We start from the raw sequence: 16027 nt of genomic DNA, 5'->3' as shown, positions 1-16027 counted from the left end.
ATTATCTTTTCCCTGAGTTGAGGTTCAAGATGGACACTTATCTTAGTTTCTCTGATATTATCTGGGTCCCCTAAATTGATAGCTTCTGTATCACTCAGGTTAGGCTTGGGTTTTTCTTCAAAATGGCTTAATTCTTTACTAATCTTTTCAAAGACCTCATCCTCATCATATTCTGAGTCATCATCACACTCTATTTCTTGAATTACTATTTCAGAATTAGATTGGTTTTTAAGACTGGGCCGAAGATTCGTTATGCATGTCATGTCATTGAAACCAGCATAAAAAGAACTGTACAAGGAAGAAAATAAAACTATCAGGAATGAAGAAAAACGGAAATTGCATTTCATTGAAATTAAAGATAACAAGGTTTATACATCCAAATGGATGGAACATAGAATCTGAATTACAACCCTGGAATAATACAGATAAATTGAAAGAAAATCAAAGCAAACTACAAAAACTCCTTCCTGGTAGGGAGAGGAGTAGCTTCCCAATTGTTAATCTTTGCATTGGGCCCAACAAATTGCACATCCGCCTTGCTAGAATCCTCTCCAGCTTCCACCATGTTCACATCATCGAATATCTTCTCGAACCTTTCAATCAACTCTTTATCAGGACCAACCACAGAACTGGGAACTATTGTTACTGGGCGTTTCTTGGTGCCAGGCCTGACAAATGATCTAAAGAGACGTGGGATGGTCTTTGGGAGGACCCATGCCCTCTGTTTCAACTTTCTGGCTATTTTTATGTCCGCAATTATGTGCTTAAACCCCAAACCAAACGTATCCAAGTTTTTGGGGAGAGACACTGGCTATACGATACCTTGCAGAGATGCACCCAAATCCTTGCCCGTTACAAAACTATTTTTCAACATTTCAACGGCTACCATGACTGATGCAGCATCTACCCTCGAAATTGGGATGCACTTCCCTTCTGAAATTTTCTCTACCGACACCGTGTCCAAACCCTGGTAGAACCAAGGACCCTTATCGTCTTCAACCTCAATGAACGGAACAATGGCATCACCGGGATCACACAACAGCAGATTATAAGAAACAGCCACATCTAGCACCTGGAATTCTATGGTAAATTCAACTGGTCCTACTACTAGCTCGAGCACTATGTCACCGACTGAATCTTTCCCTCCACCATCGAATCCCCGAATGCAGATACTGTTCTTGTGAATTTTTTCATCATCCACTTTCAACTTGTTCAGAGTGGAGAGAGGGCAAATGATCGCACTAGAACCATTGTCGACCAGCACCCAGGTAACCACGGAATCTTCGCATTTCACCGTAAGATAGAGGGCTCTATTATTCTCATTACCCTCCACAGGCAATTCATCATCATGAAAATTGACTCTGTTCACCTCAAAAATCTTGTTGGCTATCTTTTCCAAGTGGTTTACTGAGATTTTGTCAGGAATGTGGGCCTCGTTCAGGATTTTCATCAAGGCCCGATGGTGTTCGTCCGAATGGATTAACAATGTCAATAATGAAATCTGAGCAGGCATCTTCCTCAACTGCTCCACAATGGAATAGTCCTGCACTTTCATCTTTCTCAAAAACTCTTCTGCCTCTTTTTCGGTCACAACTTTCTTCACCAGCACTGGGTTATCCTTGGAGGTTTTAGCTTTTCTTAACTCCTTAAGGGCAAAGCATCTACCCGAGCGAGTCAATCCATGTGTCTCATAGACTTCTTCTTTGACTTCTTTACTCTTGTAAGTCACTGTCACCCGCTCATAATTCCAAGGGACAACCTTGTTGCTGACTATCAGTAGCTGGATTACAGGTTTGATAATGACCGTGTCTGTGCGAGCACCCTCCACAATTATGACAGCCTTGTTCGCCACCCTTGGTACCACCACTTTTGCTTTTTCTTGTTTCACTGCACCGTCACTTGAGGACCACTTCTTGATCACTACAGATGGTTCACTATTTGCTCCGTTCAACTTGATCACTAATTTCTCCTTTGTTGACTTTTCAACTGGTCTAGCTTCACTGGACAGAATCATCATGATGGTCTGCGAAGGCTTCTTAGGCTCCCCTCCCCTATTCACTATCTCAATCATATTTGTCTCATTATGGGCCGGCAATGGGTTTTGGTTGATATTAGGTGCCTTCGGAGCTTGGACCTTAATCCGATTGGCATCAATAAGCTCTTGAATAGCTATTTTCAATTTCCAGCATTTCTCCGTGTCGTGCCCAGGAGAGCCAAAACAATATTCACAACACACAGAATGATCAAGATTTCTCGGGGGAGGATTTCGCAGTTTTGGCTCGATCGGCCTTAGCGTACCCAACTGTCTCAGCCTGTGGAACAAACTAGTATAGGACTCTCCCTAATGGAGTGAATGTTTTCTTCTTCTGCAACCTCTCATTCTTGAATGCTTGGTTGGGCCGGAAACCTGATCCAGGAGGGTTTCGGTAGGATCTTGGGGGTGGATAGGCATTTTGTGGAGCTGGGTATGTATTTTTTGGGGTTGGCGCACGCCATTGTGCATGGGCAGGAGGTTGAATGTATGTTTGGGCATGGTGGACAGAACAATGGGGGTCTGGTGGTGGGTAATAGTATTGGGGTGGATTATAGGAGGTGTGGGGTAGGTTTGGTGGTGGGGACAAGGTTGATGATAGTGATAAGGTGAACCCCTAGGCCCGAACCAAGCTCTTGACTCAACTGTTGCGACGTCCTCTTTCCTCTTCTTTCCAATCGCTCCCCCAGTACCGTTTTGAATGGCCTGGGTGGTTGCTTTAATAGCTAAGTAGCTTATGATTTTGTTGGACTTGATCCCTTCTTCTACCATGCTCCCCATTTTCACCACTTCGTTTAAGGACTTGCCTACAGCTGATACCAGATGACTGAAATAAGTAGGCTCTAAGGTCTGCAGGAAGTAATCCACCATTTCACTTTCTTTCATCAGAGGGTCAACCCTCGCTGCTTGCTCTCTCCAACGGAACCCAAACTCCCTAAAACTTTCATTGTGCTTTTTCTCAAGTTTTTTCAAAGACAGACGATCCGAAATAATCTCAAGATTGTACTGGAAGTGACAAACAAATGTCTAGGCTAGATCATCCCATGTGTACCACCTTCTGTGATCCTGCCGGGTATACCATTCCAACGCTGAACCATTCAGACTCTGGCTGAAATATGTCATTAGCAATTCATCTTTCCCTCCAACTCCCCTCATTTTGCTACAAAACCCTCTCAAGTGCGCTACTAGATCACCGTGCCTATCGTACAAATCAAACTTGGGCATCTTAAACCCTGCCGAAAATTGCACATCTGGAAATAGACATAGGTCTTTGTAAGCCACACTTACTTGACCTCCCAACCCCCGTATGCCTCTAAATGACTGTTCTAAGCTTTTAACTTTCCTGAACATCTCCTCATGTTCTGGATTTTTGGACGGTTTCTCAGCTTCCACAGGAAGATCAAAACGATAAGTGTAGGAATAGGGTTCCGAAGCTTTGAAAGTGGGCTCTGGGGGTAATACTGGTTATCATGAGCTTGGAATAAAGGCTTGCTAGAGGATCTGTGGAGTGTAGCGGGAGGGGGCGCCATAAAGACAAGAGTGGCTGGTGGAGGAGGGTATGGAACTAGTTTGGGTGGTGGAGCTGGTGGTGTTTGGGAAGTTATGCTCTGGTAGTGTTGGTAGATGGGAAAGCTCGGGAATGAATCAGTGGCAGGATGATACTGAGACTGAGCCAGTGGCGGGATGAAGGCAAGGTTGGCACAGTAAGCTAGTGGTGGTTGCCTTTTTGCCCAGGCCAGGTACATTTCGGCCATCTGCTGCTTCAACTTATACATCTATTCTTTCATCGAATTAACATCCAGCTCTTCCACCTCTCTTGAAGGATCGATGACACTCGCATCAAGTTCCTGATTGGCCATGATCAATTTGTTTTTGGAACGGATGTTGTATGGGTGAGTTTCCAGAATTATACACAAACTAACCACCTACCTGTTACTTGACGACGACAACAAACTTGTTAGCGATTAGGGTTTAACAGATCTGCAACTGCACATTTGGGGAATGAATGCACCTAAGCAGTTAACCGTTTCTATTATTCATTTGATCGGTTGCTTGCGTCATCCCGAATTTTCTTTATTTCTATTTGCAACTTCCATTTTTCTCTCTCTTTTTTTTTTCATTCTTGCCTTTATTTGCTTGACTTCTTTTTGTTTTTATTCTCTCATTTCCCTCTCTTGTTTTGCCATTGTTTCCTTCTCACGGTTTCTTATTTTCTCTCTTTTCCTTTTCTTAACGCTCTTATTTTTCCTCTCTTTTTCTCTTTTTATCACTCTTTTTGGTTACGATCGAATCCTATGTAGATTGCCTACGTATCATGACCCCGCATAAATCAGACCAAGCGTAGTTCTGGAGGAAATAAATGTAAAAAATAAATAACAAAATATTTTGGGATTTTCAATTTTTCATAAAAAGAAAATGCTTTGATTACAATAACTCAAAACTAGCAGACTCGAAAAGGAAACCAACAGACTCTAACAACAAGATGACAATACAAACTCAAGAACCAACTAACAGACTCCGACAGAAAGAAAATACAAAATCAAAAATAAACTGACAGACTCCAATAGAAAGAAAATACAGACTCAAGTAAAAATCAGGAATACATTAATGCTCCTGGGGCCCGCGGGACATTATTCAGTCTCACCATGGGCCTATATGCAAGATCCCTTTGCAACCTCTCCAAATCACTCATTATCTAGGGGACGAAAGTCATCACTGCAGCGAAGAAAGTGGTACGAGTCATGTCCTCGCATGCTTAGCATATCACGGTAATGTAGTCAACAATGGTTCTGATCCTCTCTCAGATTCTGCCTTTTTCCTAAAACAAATGCCCTATCTGCTGATTCTGAGCTTCCAACACCTAAGTGTCGTGATGGTTTTGGCTTTGCAACTATTGTATATCTTCCTCCATCTGAGCCATCAAATCATAACAGTGTTCCCTATCAACTTTAAAATCCTGGGCTTGCATGGCTGCCTCATTCTCAAGGGTAGTTACTTTTCTTTAGATTAGTGGTTGTCCCTTCATAGTTTCTTTTCATTTGTTGTACAAACCGTGCCCGCTCTTCCGCCTTCTTTGCCCATTGTACCCAGACTTTCACTAGACTGGCGTCAGACTTTTCCATGTCATCTTGACACTCAATGGCTTTCTTTTTCAGACTGCTTATAAGCCTTTCATCCGCTCGGCTTCTTTCCGGGTTTCTAGCAGCTATTTTCATCTTCCGGATTTGAGCTTTGAGGTCTTCATTTTCTTGAGTTAGTTTTTTCTTCTCTCCCTCGTCTGTGGCGGCTTGCAAACCATTTTCAAACTGAAGGTCCATGACTTGCCTTTCCAACTTACTTATGGTAGCCTTGTACTCATTTTCTTTGGTCAACCAGTCCCATTGCACCTGTGCTCCGTCCGTGGACTATTGGACATGGGGTCTCTTTGCGGACTTTTTGGGTTCATGATGAAGTCGGGATATTTTACCATACCAAGCAGTGTAACTAGGCTCCACCTCGCCTCTAGATAGATCTCGTACTTGAGTTCTAGGCTCTAAGAATCTGCACTAATGCCAAATCCGACGCACTTTTTCTTCTGGAAAAGCGGCTTTTGGTTCTAACTCGATAACCTGCTGACTCAAATCCTCATCATGTGGGATGATTTGGTATCGGCCTAACTGACATAGAACTCGGTGCAGAGTATAAGGCTGGATACTCTAAAGACCCATCAACAGCAGAAAACATACCTCAGCCGACATATAAATTACTTCACTGAGCGAGAGCCACCCGAATGTCCATTCGATATTATTTGTAGTCAAAGATCTCAAATGACCATGTCATGCTTCTGTACCATCTGGGAACTCATAACCCTCTACCCACTTTTCATGTTTTTCAATGCACTCGAGGCCAGTCATACCACAATTCAAATATTCGGGATAGTGGCAAAGGTGTTCCTCCATCCATAATTGTAACAGCATATTGCACCCTTCAAAGAACTTTCCCCCTTCTCGACAAAGGGTCAGAGCTCGATAAATTTCTGCCAAAATCATCGGCACTATGGTCCCATTTGCCTTTTTCATCTTAAAGTTGGTTATCCCCACGAGTCCCAACTCTATGTTCCTGTCTTTTCTGGGGCAAATCAAAATACCCAGGAACGCCATTATAAAAGCTAATCCTCTCCGAGCTTCCCACTTGTCTTAGTTTCCTGCGTGAGTAAGACTGATATCTGGCGTCTCGAAGCCACGGGGAATCCCGTAACGTTGGTACAAAAAGTAGAAGGTACAGAATCCTTTGGCCAAATTTCCATCTCGGATGTCCCGACTGATGCTTAACAAGTCCAAAAATTTGTGAGGGATTACTGTTCTCGGTGCTACCGGGTATTGATTTCTAAGATTCCCCTCGAAACCGGCGTAGCCTGCTATCTCTTCTAGTGTAGGAGTTAACTCGAAATCAGCAAAGTGGAATACATTATGTGTTGGGTCCCAAAATGGTATCAAGGCCTCAATTATGTCCTTTCTCAGCTTAACCTTCAAGAGCCCGACAAGACCACCCAACGCTTTTGTCACAACTTTTCTGCTACTGTCCCCCAAATTATGCCACCACATATATAGTTCCAATGGTATCTCTTCACGGACTGAGAAAGGCTCAATTTGAATTGTGCTCATCCTGTACATTTATTAAGGTGATTTTAATTAAAAGAAAACTATGACTTATTTTGACTCAAGAAAAATGACCATTCTTTTCAAAATTTTCACAAAAATATCCGACTTTCCCAATACGACCTTTCAGCACTCCGAAAACGAAGATTTTAAGGCTGTGTTCACTAACTGGCAAAAACCTTGAAAAATGACCAAAGGTGGCTATTCTTGCAAAAATGGCCTTCCGGCGCCCTTTTGGGGACAATCGGCTATTTTAGACAAGAATGGCATCACTTTACTTATTTGTAATTAAATTAAAATTGTTGTTCTTTTTGGGCTATTTTTGCAAAAAAGAAGTTGGACCCGATGGGGGTTGCCTACGTATCTCACACCCTGTGAGAATCAAACTGGTGTAGTTTGGGCAAATAAAATAAAATCAACTATTTTTCGAAACAAAACCTTTTCTTCTTTTTTTTTCATTTTTCTCAAAAATTTCGGCAGAGTTTCAGTACCTTTTGGATATTGGTTTTTCCAAAACATGTGATTTAACTCACTTAACCCTCACATTGCTATTTTCTTTTTTCCAAATTTCTTCCATTATTCAAAAGCCGGTCAGCATGCAAATCCAAATCAAATAAATGCACAAGTAGCAAGTAAGATGCATCAGGATAGTCTTTTCATTTTTGGTACACCTGTCCTAGACAGACCCAACCCCTGTGTTGAGTCTCCAAAGTCAAATGCACGTGATACAAGCAAACGTTCCTACTAGGGATCCGGCATGAGGTCTTGTTATACTAGATTTAAAACCTGGGTTTATTGTTCTAGACCTAGCTTACCCGAGCGGACAACTCGAGCCGGAGGGGGGGGAAGCGTACCGGGAATACAGAATCTTCACCGGCTTTGCAACTTGTCCGAACCTCGTTCTAAAATTTGGGATATGACTCTAATAGAAGAGAAGTCACACGAAGTGCACACTTCTCCATGATTTAGAAGACTCAAAGAGGAGAAGGGTTTCGTAGCAGTTTATATACAGTTCACAGAATATCAAAGCGGTAAAAGCAACACTTAGCACATTAGGCCCAAACATGTAACAAAACCAGATAAAAGCCAACTATAACAATTCATCTAAGCTAGAATTTTGAACCCTGAACTAGAGATTCCGGGTTCGATCCCCAGCAGAGTCGCCAGAACTGTCACACCTTCTTTTTCCTACACCCGGAAGGGTATAAAGGAGTTTTTCCAATTAAAGGACAATCGAAATAGGATTATTTTTATTAAACTCAAAGTAGCCACTTGGGATAATTGATGATGTCCCAAGTCATTGGTTAAATCCCGAATCAAGGAAAAGATTGACTCTATTTTACAGTCCACGAACTAGAAATCCGGGTAAGGAATTTTGTTAACCCGGGAAAAGGTGTTAGGCATTCCCGAGTTCTATGGTTCTAGCACGGTCACTCAATTGCTATAATTGGAATAATTATCTGATTTTAAAACATTTTGAACCTATGTGCATTTTAACTTTAAAACCGCTTTTATTTATTTTAAGGAAGACTTTAACGTCGTCTAAAACATGTCTTTGGACCGCGCCACATGAAATGCACCCGCAATCTGAAATACATTTTGTTCAATGTTATTAAGATTTGGATTTGGGTCACATGAAATGCATACCTGAGTTTAGGAAGGTAAATTATTAAAATAATGCGCCTAAAGCAACTACGCGTTTTTAACTTTGCGAGGGTCATGAAAATTCGCTAAATGGCGCGCCTCGAGTTCTAAGAATTTTAAAAGAAATAATTAAGCGAGAGACACGCAATTGTCATTTTTGTTTGGCATGGCGCACCTCAATTCTAATTTTAAAGGGTATTCAAACTAGATTTAGGAGGGCCATAAACTATTTTATTGTCTAATACGATGCACCTCCAATCTACTTTGTGACGGTCTAGCTTAATTAAAGAAAAAGCCTAATGGAATTCAAAAGGGTGTTTTGTGTTAAAGATTAAACCTAGAAAGCGGAATAAGCAAACAAAGGGTCCATTTATTTTAGAACCTGAACCCAAGAACTTGCGATGACAAATGAACCATTGATTTCAAAAATGATTTGGGCCAATCCTCGATAGCAGGCCCAATTCGTAAACATTGCAGCGGAAAAACAAAGACTTAGGATCGAATCCTTGTGAGTCCATATCAACTCACATAGAAGTTAGGTTCCCCGTTATTATGCCAACTCAGAATATTCATCAACTGATACCACACTGGAAACATTGAGATTGATTTAACAAAAAAAACTTTTATTTTTATTTTTAAAATGGTCAGACCCCCAACTATCATATACCAGCCACTTACATGATTTCTCATTCAATCAATTATCCAATTAACAATTTCAAAACTAGTTTTCACATATATTAGCATGACTCTCAACTCTAACATCAGAACGGATCATACTTGCGCTTTAATTTCTGAGCTAACTTTCACAAATAAACACAAGGAATTCAAACTTATACGGACCATTTAAATGGTACTTCTAATTAAGTATAACAATGCAAATCCAAATTGCAGAATAGCCAATACTTCATCATAACAACCCTTAATTTCGAGCTACAGAAAACCAAATGGCATACTCAAGCAATCTACAACATGTTAACAGTCCATCCACACATGAGTTTCCATTTACAATTACAGAGCCAAGAATCCAAGCATTCATTCTAAATGATCAAACAACCCTAAACCATTGAGCATGAATAAACAGACTAACATATTTGAAAGAAAAATACTGATTTATTTCAGAACAGGGGAAATTAAGGACATAAAACAGCAGGAGCTAATAGAAGTTCAACATTAACCAATGCTTCTGTTCAAATTCCAACTCAAATTCTCAACTATGTACACAGATTCAGTCAGGTTCTAACTTATAGCACCTCATTTGTTAACAATGGTATGAGGAAATACCTGAAAATTGATAGAGGAAACAAAGGTGAAGAAGCAGTAGCTAAAACCGAGCAAAGACAATAGAAATCAGCAGGAAAAAGCAATAGATTCCCAGCAAAAACCAGCTCAATTCCAGAATATAATGTGCAATAATAACAAAAATCAACCAGAACTTCAGGCCAAACTCTTAAACCAACCAAAATCAAACTCTTTCAGTCCCCATATGAATTAGAAAATGTTTCAGGGCTTGGAAACTTCAGAAATCACAAAGAAAAGAAGAAATTTCAATGGAACAGTAAAGCTTTAGCCGTTTGCTTTTTCTGTATTTTTCTATCTCTGGAAATTCTACCTTGAATGGCAAGGAAAAGATGCCTTTATAGGCAAGGAACCTAGGGCAGCACCACATAATTAGTTTTTCCTCTTAGGCCCTTTCCAAATTTTTGTTTTTGCTTAGAAAACCTTAGCCAATTTTGTGTTTTGCTCAAAAATCCCCAATTCAAAAGACCTAATTCACTTCAGTCCCTCAGCCAGCTTCTGAGAAGCTTCTATTTTCTATTACAACAAAGATTCCTCAAACCAAATTCCTAAACTACCCCTACAACCCCTGAAATTACCCCTAGCCATTTACCTGGGTCAAGCTGACCCAATGGCCCAATGCAATATGAACGGGTTGCTCTTTATCAATTTAATCAGGGGAAGACCAACTTCCAAACAATATACTCAGTTAAAAATTTTGGAAACTCTGAAATGGTTTAACAGATCAAACAACCTAAAACGACTCAATAACTAATTGACTAAACTAACGAATCTAGATTAAACCAATTAACAAACCAAGAACCAGTTAAAACACTAACCTAAAATTAACATGCATAGGAAAGCAATCCGGGAAAACAAAAATAACAGAGGGGTTGAGAAAATGAGAAGAAGCAGAAAAATAGAAAAAGAAAAATGAAAGCTAGATAAAATCAAAGAGAAGAACAGAAAAATACCTACTAAATAAGAGCGATTTGAGGAAAAGAGTCTGAACCCTTGGCTTCTTGAATTTTCTGGCCAAATATGACATTAATCATGTGTTCTTAATAAGAACACACAAATAACATCAAAGTCAGCCCCAAAACTTCAAAACAGACCCGAATCGGTAGCCTTTAGGAATTAGGGTTCATCTCTTCGATCTAAGATTCGAAGGATTCGGGAGAGATTCGAGAGAAGTGGGGTTGGGATTTGGAATGAGGGAAGGTAAAGGTTCCTATGGTGTTAATTTGATGGCATTTGGGATAGGCGCCGCCGGTGGAGAACGGTGGGAATTTCAGGTGGCTCTGTATTTTTTCGGTTCATCTCTGAGATGAGAACGAGGGAGATGGGAGATGGGGGGTATGAGATTCAGACGGTTAAATATTGAAGCCCTCCCCACTTCCCCACCGTTAGATTAGATAACATAGACGACTTGGATTAGAGACGACCAAACGAGGTTGTTTGGTCATTACCCAGTTTGGATCGGATTTTGGGCTGCTGGGGCGGGTGATTTTGGGCTTCAGGGAATTGGAGGGGAATTGGGCTTGAGAAATTAGAATTAAAGAAGACCCAAAATTGGACTCTCTTCTTCTTTTATTTTCATTTCTTTTCAATTTTCCCAAAAAATCTTTTTTCTTCCTTTTTTCCAAAATTAAATTAAAATCTAAATTAATTCTTAGAACCTAATTAACCCAAAAAAATACTAATTAAACCTAAATGATAATTATCACAATTAATTAAAAACAAATTGAAAGAAAAACTACTCAAAATCAAAGTTAAAATTAAAGGTGCAAATTAAACTATTTTTGTGCTTTTTCTTTTTTTTAAATAACTTAATTACTAATTAATTCTTAAAATGCAAAGTTAAATCCTAAATGTACATGCAACATATTTTTTATATTTTTTATTAATTAAATAAAATAAACGTGCACAGACATATGCAAACAATTGACTGAAAAATGTCACAAAAATCTACAAAATTGCAAACAATGGAAAAATTGTTTTTGTTTTGAATTTGTGGGAGTAATTCATGTAGGGCAAAAATCACGCGCTCACAGTTGTCCTTCAGGTAAGTAGCAACATTTCCTTCGATCTCGTACTTGGCCGCAACCAGTGCAGCAATCTCCTTTCATGCATCCTTAAGAAGATCATGGGTTGACGCCAACTCCGAGGTCACTACCTCGTTTTGCTTCCTCAGCTCGAGGATCTCCACATTCAGTTGCCCAATCTGTAAGTCATTTTGCTCGACCTACAAAAACAAAAGTAAATCAGTCAGTATCGAATTATGGGAGCGAATGAAAGACTCATGCATAACAAAATACCCGCTCGACAATGGCAACCTTTTCTCGGAGTGCTCCCTCCAAAGTATCCCGGAGCTTGCCTGACACTTTCTCCTTCTGTGTAGAACGAGCCTCCGACTCTCTCAGTCTCAAGGACAGCTTCTCAAGCTCCTTTTCACGGCACGAAAACTCCTCGTTAAGCCTGGAGAGAGCATGATCATACATCTCCTTGCACTATAGCGAAACAGAAGAGTTAGAAGAATGAAGGAAGATGCTCGAGACTAAAAGAAATATACCTAAAGCAGCTATCACCTGCTGCATGAACCTCTCCGCCGCCTTGACAGAGCCCGGAGAATCAAGACTGACGTTCTTGCTAATATCATCAAGAATATTGCCAAGCATGCCTCCCCCTTGAAAGAACCCCCGGCTGTGGCGGTATTCGCATCTTGAGCGGCCCTTAACTCCCGTGACGAGAACTGATGGCCAAAACTGAAACCACATATATCACCAATGCCTCCTAGGGGAAACTCTTGCCCCGGAAAAGCTCCGAGTCTCAGCCCTTCAGGGTCGGCGGCAACGGTCCCTCCAGCGGAAACTGGACCAGATTCAGTCATAGGATCTGAGGCCATATTGGCACCCTTCTCGAGGGTATTCGATTCACGGGACCGACCCGAGTCAGTCGTTCTCGATTTAGCATCCTCCGGTCGAGGTATCTGCGAGGCTCCCTCGCCCGACCTCATCCCCCGTGCCAACTAGCACTCACTTTTATCATCATCCTCATTGCAGGGGCTTGCTCCAGAAGTTGAAGCCGAGGTCCTAGTAATGGCTTAAGGCTCACGCAACTTAGGTTTCTTTGCCACGGGAGGATCGGCAGTCGCCTTACCTTTCCTTTTCTTGCCCTTGGCGGGCTCTAAAGTTTCCACTTCACCACCAGGGGCGGCCTTATCCGCATGTTCTTACCAAGGCCTACACGAGCACAGTGACTGTAGCTTATTAGCATAAAGGATTCGGGGAAAAACATAAATCTGAGGCAAGTAAGCTTTATCATGATTCTTGGCTACCCACAACTTCTTAGCCAGGTCAGGCCAAGACTGAACAAGATATGGGAAAGTGATGTCCAACTACTTGATCCTTCCCGGCAGATTCGAGACTACTTCGGGGTATCAAGCAGCAACTGTAGAAACCAAAAATAGGTCATGTCTCCAAAAGAAAGGAAATGAAATCACAAATCCAAGGGAAAAAATGTTTACGCTGTGTGTTCCACTTTTCCGGGAAAGGCATCCTCCCGGCCGGAATGATGTTAGAGGTCTTCACCCGGACGAACCTACTCATACACCATCGATCCTTCTCCTCGTCGATGCTCGAGAAAAATGATTTTTTGGATCGGTGGTGAAGCCTAATCAAACCTCGATAAAATCTAGGTTTGTACAACCTAATCAAATGGTCGAGGGTAAAGGTCTCGCCCTCAACCCCGTCGGAGAAATGACGGAGCATTAAGACTATCCTCTAGAAAAAATGATAGATTTGGTCGAGCATCACTTGATATTTGTCACAAAAATCGAGGATAATCGGATCTATCTCCGGAAGAAAGGATTTGGAGGAATCGACAGGACCCAAAGTGAACGGGTAAGTATACACATGAAGGAAGTCAGCCTTGTGATCCATTATATTTTCATTAGGGCTGGGAATCTCTTCCTTCACTGCCTCATTCCATCGGCAGTCTCTCTTCACCGTCTCTATGTTGGTCACGATACTAATGTATCAGGACATGTGTTCACATCGACCCGGTGTGGATGAATGGTTATTGATGGTAAAGCCCTTCGACATATCAAGCTTGGTGGGAATACATTGTTCCAATGTAGGTGCCACTTTGGGTTTCCCTTTAGATGTTCGAGATGAAGAGGCAGCCTCGTCCTTCCGAGGAACAGTCTTGGAGGTTCTAGCCAAGATGATGGTAAAATTTCTCCAAAAAAGTAAGAAGAAATTATGCAAGTAGGGATGGGTTTAGCTTTGGAAATCTGAAGTAGTTGGGAAAGTAAGAATTATCCAACAAGTGATGCCTTTATAGGAGCTGTGTGGGAAGCGGAAGGGATGAACTAGTAGCGGTTCATGGGCTTCTAGATAGTCGCATTTGACAGTGACCCTTGCGCGGTTTTTTGGCATGGAATTTAATGCTCTGATATGCTGATGTCACAACGATGATGCCCTTGGATTAGAAGCTCATAATCATTTCTTATCGCTCCTCTCTAAGAAACGCGGGGACTATCTGTATATAGTAAAATCGAAGGGTCCAATTTCTCATCATCAAGGCGTCTTAGAGGACTATCTCGAAATCTCGAGGTTACAAGGTGTCGAGTTTCCTCCCTCAAGGTTCGTCAACTCTCGACCTCTAGACAACATTGATCACGGTCGCGGTAGGAATGGGAAGTTCCCAAGGCACATGGCTAGGACTGACAAGGCTTAGTGGACTACCCCAACCTTCAATCAGGATGTCATCTAGCTGTCATATCTCCACTCCTTTGTCATTAATGCACTATGTACTATGTTGGGATTCCTCTCCTATATAAAAGGGATCCTTATCATTTTGTAAGGTTCTTCGGTTGCTCCAGTTACTCTACAAGAAATATACAAGAACATTCTCTTTTCTCTCTAACTTACACTCTTGATACTATTGCTTTCATTTAATATCTTCATTATTGTTCTTCATTTATTGCTTATCATTGGCCATAAAGAGCGTATATTGATTTTAGTATAACTATTAGTCGTATCTCGATTACTTTCGATATCGCCCAGTCGAGCTCCGGAATCAACCCCGAGACCCTGAATCAACAAGCTCGAGGCCCCGATAATTGGCCCATTGGTTTGGTTATCACTTTGTTCCTTTACTCTTATTCGTCTCTAAGTCTCGCATACCTAGCATCAACTGCTTAACAAACTAGCATAAAAATATATCACATATTTTTATAGTCCATCAACAAATTTAATTGTTATTACCATTTTCACAGTAAACAATTGTTGTGTACCATCATAGCTTTTGGGATAGATCTACGCGCTATTTATCACAATACCGGGAATTTCGTTTTAGGATATTATTATTAACCAAGATTAACCCTCATTTGTACAAATTTAATTAGTTGAACCATGATCTATATTTTTGGTCAAACGCTACTTTCACGATAATTTTACTTTGAACATGTACATAAACAAAGTGAACAATGTCAAAAAATGAAGCAAAGAGAAAAAAGACATACCTTAAGCTTTTAGACGAGTAAAAAGAAACTCAAGGCAACGGAGAAAACCCGGTCGAGATGTCAAAAAAAATTGGACCATTTAACAATTTGTGTGTGTCATCCTTGAACTGAGGGCATGTTAATCTTCTCTATATCATTCCAATTTTATCGGATGTCCTCGCAGGGATGAACTTACGGTTTGTTTGGATAGTTGTAATGTATCGTATAGTATTATATTGTAATGTATTGTATTGTATTGTACTGTATCATTTTGATGTATACAATATTTGGATAGATTGTATTATTTGTCGTCCTTTCATAATGTCATGCAACAATAATATGAAGAATAAACTTACAATATAATTAAAAAGTAAGGTATGATGTAGAATTATTATATAAAAAGATAGGTAAAAGATAAAATAAGATTGTTAATAGGGGTGTGCATTCGAATCGGTTTCGATTTCGAAATTTTCCTTATCGAGTTATCGATTTTGATTTCGATTTTGTCCTCTTCGGTTATCGGTTTATCGATAAACCGATAAGATATACTAAAAAGACAATTTTTTTACCCTTATTCTATAATACCTTTTCCTTTACCCTAAGTCCCTAAGCGTATTATTTCTTCTACCACATTTAAGGAATGATCATATTTAAAACTCAAGGGAATGAAGTTCAAATTAATGGAAAACAGAATTAGCTGTGATGATGTATTTTTTCTATACCGCTGGAGTGTTGGTGGCATATATTTGATCCCTTACTTTAGTTTCATTGCATGTGCTTGTTGACACAATTTTTATGTTATAAACGGTGTTCGTCCTATTTTAGCTTCTTTTTGTCCATATTAGTTAAGCGTGTTTATAGCGATATACTTTCCGTGGAATCCAACAAGTTTTCTTATTGGTGTAATCGATAACCGAATCGATAAGTCCCAAA

At 40.5% G+C, this 16027-nt stretch overlaps 1 non-coding gene across 1 annotated transcript; it reads right to left on the bottom strand.

Moving 5' to 3' along the window:
• Positions 1 to 15179: 15179 nt before the first annotated feature.
• LOC138882399 (U6 spliceosomal RNA) lies at positions 15180 to 15286 on the bottom strand. Its single transcript, XR_011404006.1, has one exon. It is a non-coding gene; the product is annotated as a U6 spliceosomal RNA (small nuclear RNA).
• Between the last annotated feature and the right edge of the window lie 741 nt (positions 15287 to 16027).

This window comes from Nicotiana sylvestris, chromosome 11 (genome assembly GCF_000393655.2).
Source record: "Nicotiana sylvestris chromosome 11, ASM39365v2, whole genome shotgun sequence".
Lineage (NCBI taxonomy): Eukaryota > Viridiplantae > Streptophyta > Magnoliopsida > Solanales > Solanaceae > Nicotiana > Nicotiana sylvestris.
Note: the sequence above shows the minus strand (reverse complement) of the source record. Positions and strands in the feature narration are given on the sequence as shown.